The sequence below is a fragment of the Grammomys surdaster genome, unplaced genomic scaffold, assembly GCF_004785775.1.
Source record: "Grammomys surdaster isolate TR1022 unplaced genomic scaffold, NIH_TR_1.0 148, whole genome shotgun sequence".
In the NCBI taxonomy this organism is placed as follows: domain Eukaryota; kingdom Metazoa; phylum Chordata; class Mammalia; order Rodentia; family Muridae; genus Grammomys; species Grammomys surdaster.
In genome coordinates this window covers 1132699-1142220 of record NW_021604606.1, presented here as the reverse complement: position 1 = coordinate 1142220, position 9522 = coordinate 1132699, and the positions used below count along the sequence as shown (strand labels likewise).

Below are 9522 nucleotides of genomic sequence, written 5' to 3'. Positions count from 1 at the left end.
CTTCTTCTTCTTCTTCTTCTTCTTCTTCTTCTTCTTCTTCTTCTTCTCCTTCTTGTTATTATTATTATTATTATATTCATTTACTTTACATTTAGATCACAGCTTCCCCTTCCTCCTCTTCTCCCACTCCCTACTTCTCCCCTCTCCAACAGACCAGCTCTCCTTTCCTTTCTCCTCAGAAATGGGGAGTCCTTTTATTGATATCAACTAGCCTTGGCTATCAAATTGCAGTAGGATTAGTTGCATCTTCTCCTATTATATCTAGACCAGGCACTTAAAGAAGGCAACCAAGTCAGTGACAGAGACATCCCCTGCTCCCATTGTTAGGAGTCTCACAGGAAGTTTGAGCTGCACAATTGTTAAAGGCCTAGGTCTGTCACATGTGTACTCTGGCTCATGGTTCAGTCTCTACAAGTCCTTATCTTTTGATGTTCATGATCCTTCTTGCTCCTTCAATCCTTCCTCCCTCTCGTCTACAAGATTCTATGAGCTCTGCCTAATATTTGGCTATGGTTCTCTGCATGTGTTTCAATCAATGGCTGACTGAAGCCACTCTAATGACAATTATTATAAGCTCCTGTCTATAAGTAGAGAAGAACATAATTAATACTGTCAGGGGTGGGCTTCTTATGGCATGAGTCTTAAACTAGACCAGTTATTAGTTGACTATCCTCTCAATTTCTGCTTTCTCTTTTACCCCTATACATCTCATAGGGAAGACAAATTGTAGGGCCAAGATTTTGTGGCTGGGTTGTTGTCCCAATCCCTCCATTGGAAGTCTTGTCTGGTTACAGCAGATGGCTGTTTCAGACTCCATATTTCTTATTGCTAGGAGTCTTAGCTAGGGCCACCCTCATAGATTCCTGGGAGTTTCCATTTTCCTAGGTTTCTAGCTCATTCCATAGATGTCCTTCATTCCAGTTATCTCTTCCAGTACTCTCCCCCTCCTTCATTCCCCAACTTGATCCTTCCTGTTCCTATCTCTATTGCCTTCTCCACCCAGTTCCTTTCCTCCATCCACCCTTCCAAATCTAATCTATTTCTCTTTCTCAGTGAAATTCAAGCACTCTACCTTGGGCCATCCTTGTTATGCAGCTTATTTAGGTTTGTGGATTGTAACATGGTTATCCTGTACTTTATGACTAATATCTGCTTATAAGTGAGTACATACCATTTTTGTCTTTCTGGGTTTGTGTTACCTCATTAAGGATGATCTTCTCTAGTTCCATCCATTTTCCTGCAAATATTATGGTGTCTTGTTTTTAATAGCTAAGTAATACTCTATTGTGTAAATATATCACATTTTCTTTATCCATTCTTCAGTTGAGGGACATCTAAGCTGTTTCCAGTTCCTCACTATTATGAATAAAGTTGCTATGAACTTAGTTGAGCAAGTGTCCTTGTGGTATGGTAGAGCATCTTTATGGTATATGGCCAGGTGTGGTAAAACTAAGCTTATTCTTGACTTTGTGACTCTAAGCATACAGTTCCCCAGGCTTGGAGCTGACATTTCTGTTGTCTAACTGGCTCCTATTTATTTACTTTGGATTCTGCCTAAATGCTACCTCTACAACAAGATTACTGGTTGTTCAAACCTAGCATAAGAGTCCCGAATTTTCTCACTTTCCCTAATCTACCCCTCAATTTCCAAGTAAGTGTTTCCTTGCCAGTTTACTCACTAGCACTTCTTTCCCAAGTTCCAAAAGCACATAAAGGGAAGGCAACTCTATGCATTTTTCCCACAGGCTATTTCTGTAACTGGCATATGAAAATCATCAATACTTGTGCAGTAAAGAATAAACAAGTGCTGGGGATTTAGTAGTAAAAAAGTTGCAAGGCTCTAAGTGCTACTCCCTATTCCCAAGCAAACAAACAAACAAATCTGTAGAGAATTAGACACATTTGCTTAATCACTAACACTGTAGGCTAACAGTTATTGTTAAACTTCTTATAAACCGTTGGCTACATAAATCTGATAAAAAACCTGATCATTTGCTTTGAGATCCATATCCATATTTTTAAGTCTACCAGTTGACTTTATGTTGGAAACATGTTTAGGGGCCATTTTCCAAATCATTGCTACCTCTTTATTAAAAGTATAAAGCTTCATTTTTGTTTCAGATAGGAATTATTTCACAAAATGAAACACATGGAAAAAAGAGGGCATGACCTTTTTAAGGAACATACATTATAATGCTGCTGATACAACATGGTGCATCCTCTGAAGTATATATATTTTTAGTTGTTTTGAGACAATTTTAGCCCATCCTGGCCTAGCACTTACTATGTAGTTCATGCTGACATTGAATTTGTGGCAATCCCCCTGTTTCAGCCTCCCCAGGCTGGGATTTCATGTTTTCATGAAAATACCTGGATTGGAGGGTACTTTAACAAAGTGATAGGAAAAAAAAACTAATATAAAGTATAATACAATAATCCAGGGTCACTATGTAGAGTTGTTTAATAAAATCCATTTGAAATTTAACCTGGGATTTCTTATTGAATTTATAGACCTTGACCTGGTCTTCTTTAAAGAAAGAATGACTTTATTGACTTTGTCCAAAAAGGTACTTATGAGGGCTGGGATTTTCCATGCTGGTTGAGACTGGTTTTTATCCTCTGCTGCTGGTGGGTTCCTCACTTCCCAGTTATTTCCTCTCTAATTCTCCCTTGGCCCTTGAACATTTTAGGGATTTCTAGTAAAAAAAAGTGATTAAATAATACTATGATCCAAGAAATCACTAAATATTAGATTTTAACAAAGGTCACTTACAAATATTTCCCAAGCAATGGTTTTATGTCAGAAGGGAAAATAACAAAGGCATCTCAATATTGCTTTAAAAAGGAGTAAGGAGATCTGACATATTCTTTTTTTCCTTTTATTCTATATATGGCTAGTTAAATATACTGGCTGGAAATACCAGAAATAGAAAGTCACACAAGACCTAGTTCTGATAAGGTCAGGGATACTATATGAAGCAGAGGATAATAAGTACATTTTCTGCAGAGCCACAGGCTACAATCATATCTTGGGCGGTTGCCTCTTTGGAGCTGATTCTTCACATTATTCCAGGATAATATGACTTTCCTTACTATTCCACTATACAAAGTAAGGTCTTCTTGAGCTAAACACTGAAATATAGTATATGAAACTGACATAGGAAAACAAAGGATGTGTGATAGAAAAATAGATATACATTCAGACTTTAAACAATAGATAGAAAACCATAATGCATATTTTAAAACATAACTTTTGTAACCCGAACTATGAAGTAAGAATTGTGGTAAAAATGAATTTTGGGCATTTCCTTAGAACATGATTGTAATCAGTATTCATTAAGTTCACTTTTGCAGAGTAGACAATGCAACTGTATTCAGAAGGGAATGAATGGTATGCCCTCTGTAAAACCTAGGGTCCAGGGTAATCAGTAATTCAGTTGAAAACACTCATTTGTATACACTATGTTATATATATATATATATATATATATATATATATATATATATATATAAAATATCTCTACATGAGAACTCTAAATAGCCTCATAGTCATTAACAGAGAAAGCAAAGATATTATAAAACACTGTAGGGGTGGAGAGATGGCTCGGAGTTAAGATCACTTGCTGCTTTTGCAGAGGATTTGGGTTTGATTCCTTACACCCAAACAGTGTCTATTAACCATCTGCAACTTGAGTTCCAGAGGATCTGATTCCCTCTTCTGGCCTCCTCCATGAATACCAGTTATGGACACACTGCAGACATAAACATAGGCAAAACATTCATACACATAAAATAAAATAAAAAAATGAAGAATTCATTCTTCAAGAAATTATTTTATAGGGTCCAGAAAGTGCAAAAAAAAAGATGTGTGGCATATTAGGAGATAATTCTGAAAAAATAAGAAGTTTGAAGTTACTCAGAGAGAAGGAGTAACATAAAAGTCACGTCCCTCTGAAGAGAGAATGTTCATCTACAAAATACCATGAGTATCATTATAGCCAAAAGCCATTCTAAAGAGGAGGAGGAAGTGGAAATGCAGTGTTTGTATAGAGAGGCAAGAAATAAGAATAGGCAGAAACAGGATCCTGGCAACTGGAACAATTTATTCATAAGCAAGTCTTTAAGGGACTGGAAATGTAAAGAAAATACTTATCTCTTTGCTTTTATGCATATCTCTATATCTATCTATCATCTATCTATCTAGCTATACATTTATATCAAAAGTAGAATGGGGTATCTGTTATAGGCCATGAATATTCCAGTTATTAGTGATAGAACCACATAGAAGAAGTCCTTGTGATTATATAGCTTAACTATTATGTATATTTTTCATACAAATACTTTATATTGTTATGTAAGTTTATGAAGAAACAAATACCAAGCCAAAATGTATGCAAAGCTATAAGATGTATCTTGTTGCCAAGGCAATACCAAAAAGTGAAGTAATGCATGTGCTTGCATATATAATTAGTGCAAACACATGCGTTTTCTCACTCAAACAAATTAAGGGGAAGCTACTTCTGTATGTATGAATAATGATTATTAGATGAATCTAAGGTTGTGGGTTACTTGCACAATATATTAGACCTACTTTGTTTTATAATGGTAATCTTCATTTAATTTTGGTTTGATGTGGTAGGCACTCACTATTGAAACAGATCAGATTTTTTTGTGAATTTGCTTTTCCATTCAATGTATTATCAACTTAGAAATGCTAAGGCATAAATGAACTGAAGACAAATGTCTATTTTCTAAGAATCGAGATAAAATAATATATGCAAAATGGATGAAAAGGATTATAAAATGTTCTTCAATATTCACTTTTACTTTAAGCTTATTGTACCTCCTAAATTTAATTAGTGTTTTGAGTCTTTCCAAAATGGCCTTATTTCTTTCAAATGAAACAATAAAGCAAGATAGGCAACTGCTTAAAGTCAAATAAAATGAGCATAAAATGAATTTTCTTCATTCAAATGTGCACAACTTCATGTTTGAAAGTTAAATTTGTAAACTTGTTATAATAATGGTTCCTTTTTATTTCAGTATATTCTGAGACTGCAAAGAAAGTCTTAAGTATTCACATCTGAGCAAATACTAGCACTACAGATTTACCAATTGCAGTTATTTCTGCCTCCGTGAACATACTTGTATGTCGAACTGAGAGTTAACCCAGTTCTTTTTTCTTTCTCAACATGAAATTGAAGACTTGCATTTACAAGATAATATTTTGATTTTTCTGATATCATCTGAAGACAATATCAAAATTCAGATCTCGTTTAGTCCATTATGACAACTGTTATGATAATATCCAGTTAACTCCATGCAAATGATGAATCAATGACTCATTGAACAAATGTCTAAATGTTAATTATCTACTCAATGTTTTTAAATATTTGTTAAGAAAAAAATCATTAGACAAATACACTTATTAAAATAATGGTAGATACTCAACAAAAACTGTTATAATTAAATATTTAATACATTTTCTTTTCATCTTCTCCCAAGTATGAATATGATATCTTAAAAAATATGTCCATAAGATGCTGTGTTGTATGTGAAAGAGACTAGGATTTGTTTGAAAAATATATGAAATCTTAATAAAACATTCCTTTTACTAAGTATTCATCAGGTTTTGTGTCATTTAGGTAAGACTTCTTTAAGTCTCGTCATGCATACTAAGCTTACTGACACATTTTTGTCAGCTGAGTCACTCAGTCAGCCATAGTTACGTCTTCTTTTAACCTTTATAACAAAATATCAAGGGCATTCGAAAGATCTGTAAGGCCATGACAAGAAAGGGCTGTATGTTTATGTTTAGGCCATGTTTAATTGAATTAAAATTATATCACATCCACCTTTCCCTACCCTTCGTCTCCTCGCAGCTTCCCACGTTGAATCCCTCTCACGTTTCCTGACAACCAATTTGATAGCATCTTTTTGTTTAAATTATTATTTTTCCATGCATATATATATCCTGAGTCAATTTTGTTATGTGTGTATGGTTTCAGAGCTGTCTGCTAAGCAATGAACAACCAATAAGAGGCCTCATCCCTGGGAGAGGCTAATCTTCTTACTCCCAGTAGTTGCCTGAAGTTCTTTGTCTAGGGAATGGGATCCCACACAATTTAGCCTACATTCTTTTAATTTTATAGCATGTTGGATGAGGAGAAAACACCACTTAACTCTTATTATAATTCAAGTGTTATGAGTTTGTAGGTCAAAATAATTCCTTCTCTTGTTAGAAATATGTGAATATCAACAGCCAAGAGGCAAACTATGGGAGAGGCAGGTACATGTCATTCCAAGTAGCTTACTTGGTTACAGACAGATAAAAGATTTAAATGACAATTAAATAAAAATTATCTAATTATATTTAATATGTTTTAGTTTAACAGCAATGTATAATTTCAAATTGGGTTAAATTGCTTCAAGGTAGGAAAATGAATGAATGAATGAATGAATGAATAAATACATGCAAATGAGGGGTAGTTTGACATTGATTCTAAAAATCAAAGCAACACACTGTTAATGGCCATTATTTACTTTTGTTTCAATTTAATCAGTTTTTAATAGATTGCCTTTAATTCCTTCTTTTCACTAATTTGCTCATGTCACACTAAGATCAGGAATTTTTGATACAGAAAATTATAAATGAGTTTACTGAATCTATAATCATACAGAATTGCAGAGAACAAAATTTATGAAAACAATGATGTCTTAAACAGGACTTGCAGGCTCTAAACACAACAAAGAAAATATATTCACCACAGAAATTAATTATTTAAAAGAAAATAGAAATCTAACTGTTCAGTATTCCAGAAATCATTCTGATTAAGAGAATTTTACAGCTTGGGGCTGAAAACACCATGGAAACTTAATAAATAATAAAGTTTACAAGCAAAAAGCCTAACAATAATATGTGGATCAATTTTTTAAAACAATTGAAAAATCAAGGTTTCTTTAAATGTTTTACTGTAGATAATCCAACTAACTCAGTTATTGAATGGGCATCTTATTTGGTTTTACCCTAACCATTTCAATTTGCATTGAACATAACTCAAATTCCTTTGATGTAGAATCCTTCATTCTTTAAGATGTCAGCATAACAGAGAATTTTGTTTTTAATATTTCTTACTTAATCTTAAGAGAAATTTAAAAACTTAAAAATCATATTTATCCCATAAACCACTCACCTATGCAATAACTTTTAACACTGTAATTGGTATCTAATATAGATTGTTGTTGTACTGCTTTTGGAAAAAAATCCTTCTTTGTCAATCACTATAGTTAAGATTCATTCTTACCCCTCTCAGTGGTCTTTAATTTTCTCCCTATGTACAAGTTTAGTTTTATATGTAAATATGAGCCCGCCATTCTGAATATAGTACCTCAGTAAGTTGACAAGGTAAGTTATCAGGAATAAAACTCCTGGGGAAGCTATCAGCTATTCATATCTAACAAGCAGGTCTTAGAGACTGTTGAATAGTGTCAACTGCTCTGAATGCCCTAGATTTCAGAAATTATAACATACATCCTTTCTGTCAGTATTTTTGGCAGAAAATAATGTACAGAATTTATTGTTGTCATTGACAATGTATTAAACAGTTATAAAAATAAAAAATTATGGGATTGTATGTTTTAACTTCAATGTATGTTATACTAAAAAAAATAATTATATCATAGGTCAATTGAAATAACCCTAAAGTTATTCATACTGGTATTATTAAAATACCAATAAGAAAGTTGACGAAAATAACTGTGAGTACCTTTTAAAAAAAGGATTGAGAGATGCATAGATTATCGTTTATTTCAAGGTTCCTGAATGAAATGACTAATAGTGTGAGGAATTGGTCCCTGCCCATGGGATGTGTCTCTAAATGGGCTGGCCACCGGTCAGCCATTCCTTCAGTCTCTTTGTTCTTGTATTGTTTTTAGACAGGACCAATTTTGGGTCTAAAAGTTTGTAATTGGGTTGGTGTCACTATCCTTCCACTGAGACAGAGGCAGGTAGCCACCGGCAAATATAGGATGGAGGTTGGGGATCCCAGTCAAAGAGTTAGGGGAAGGATTGAAGGAACTGAAGAGGATGGAAACCCCACAGGAAGACCAACAATGTAAAAGTATCTGGACCTCTGGGAACTCCCAGACGTTGAGCCACCAACCAAAGAGCACACACAGCCTGGCTGGTATGAGGCCCTCAGCACCTATATACAGGGGGCTGCCATGTCTGCTCTCAATGGGAGAGTATACATCTAATCCTTTAGGGACTTGATGCATTAGGTTGGGGGGTAAGATCTTATATTTTATTGGCACTTTCTTCTCATGGGTTATGCATCCCCTAACTCCCATACTGGCTTTACCAGAAAGGAAACTCTCTACACATATTGTTCCTTGACCTCATCTCCAGGGACCTGCTTCCAGGGAACTTAGAATAGAAGTTCACATCATTAAGGAACTGTTAATAAAAACCCTAAAGAAAACATATTCAAACTTACAAAGAGACATGGACATTTTGCATTATGATTACCAGGTGAAAGTGCAAAAGGTAAATCTGAAGTGACAATAATGGCCAACTCATTGTGCATATGCAGTAAGTGAATGAAGCTGGTGGGAAGAAATGATTTCTCCACAAATGATGCAATCCTTCATTTGAGGGTTTCAATTATGCTTTCATATTTATAGGTGAATACACTTAAGATTTTGGGAAAAAAGCTTCTTCCCATTAAAAAATGACAACTTTTCCTAAGTGAACACCTTGAAACTGACATGAATTTTAAAAAATAATACAGGAACCATAAAAGATGTGTCATGGTCATAGCAAAAGGAAGTAAGTGGGTGGAAGAAGGAAGTATTAGGTTATGCCTTGACTGTTGGGAGAACTGAAATAGAAACATATTAGAAGCAGTCCTTTTGAAAGATGTCTTTAATAGAAAAACCTACTGTAAATGTTATTATAGTATGAAGAATACCTTATTATGAAAGAAAATATATTTTCTTAGGCACCATTAAAACAAGACAGTTATATTAGTTTATAGCTACATATATTCTAATGATACCCATAAAACAGGTTCACCAAAAACAAATGACTCAATATTATGGGTAACTTAGTAAATAGAAGGTGGTATAAGGCCTAATATTTGTGCCAGTGTTAAAATTTGAAAATTGTTCTGGAACATGAAAAGAAGAAAACAGTAGCCCTCTACTAGGGGTCTTTGTTTTAAAATAATTTCTTGTTTGATTTATGTTAATAAAGTAACATTGTTATAGAACAAAAGGTGTTATCATTTTGGTAGATATCAATGAGAATTAGATGTATATATAATGACTAGGTGATTATACAGTCTATGGAAATTCAAATTTTAGTAAAATAAATAACACTTTATAACTGTAGTTAATATACTACAGGATATGCAGCTCTATTTATAAGCTAACAAAAATTCTTGTCCCGCCCTGGGACTGGAGCAGACACAGAGTTGGTCTGCTCCTGTCCTGTGGAGAAACTGAATCCTGAGTCATCCAGGA

General features: G+C 34.1%; 1 protein-coding gene across 4 annotated transcripts in view; it reads right to left on the bottom strand.

Annotated features, from left to right (window-relative positions):
- The window catches only part of Dmd (dystrophin), a 1212244-nt gene that overhangs the window by 350028 nt on the left and 852694 nt on the right, over window positions 1–9522 (bottom strand). The gene's annotated exons all lie outside the window — the stretch shown is intronic.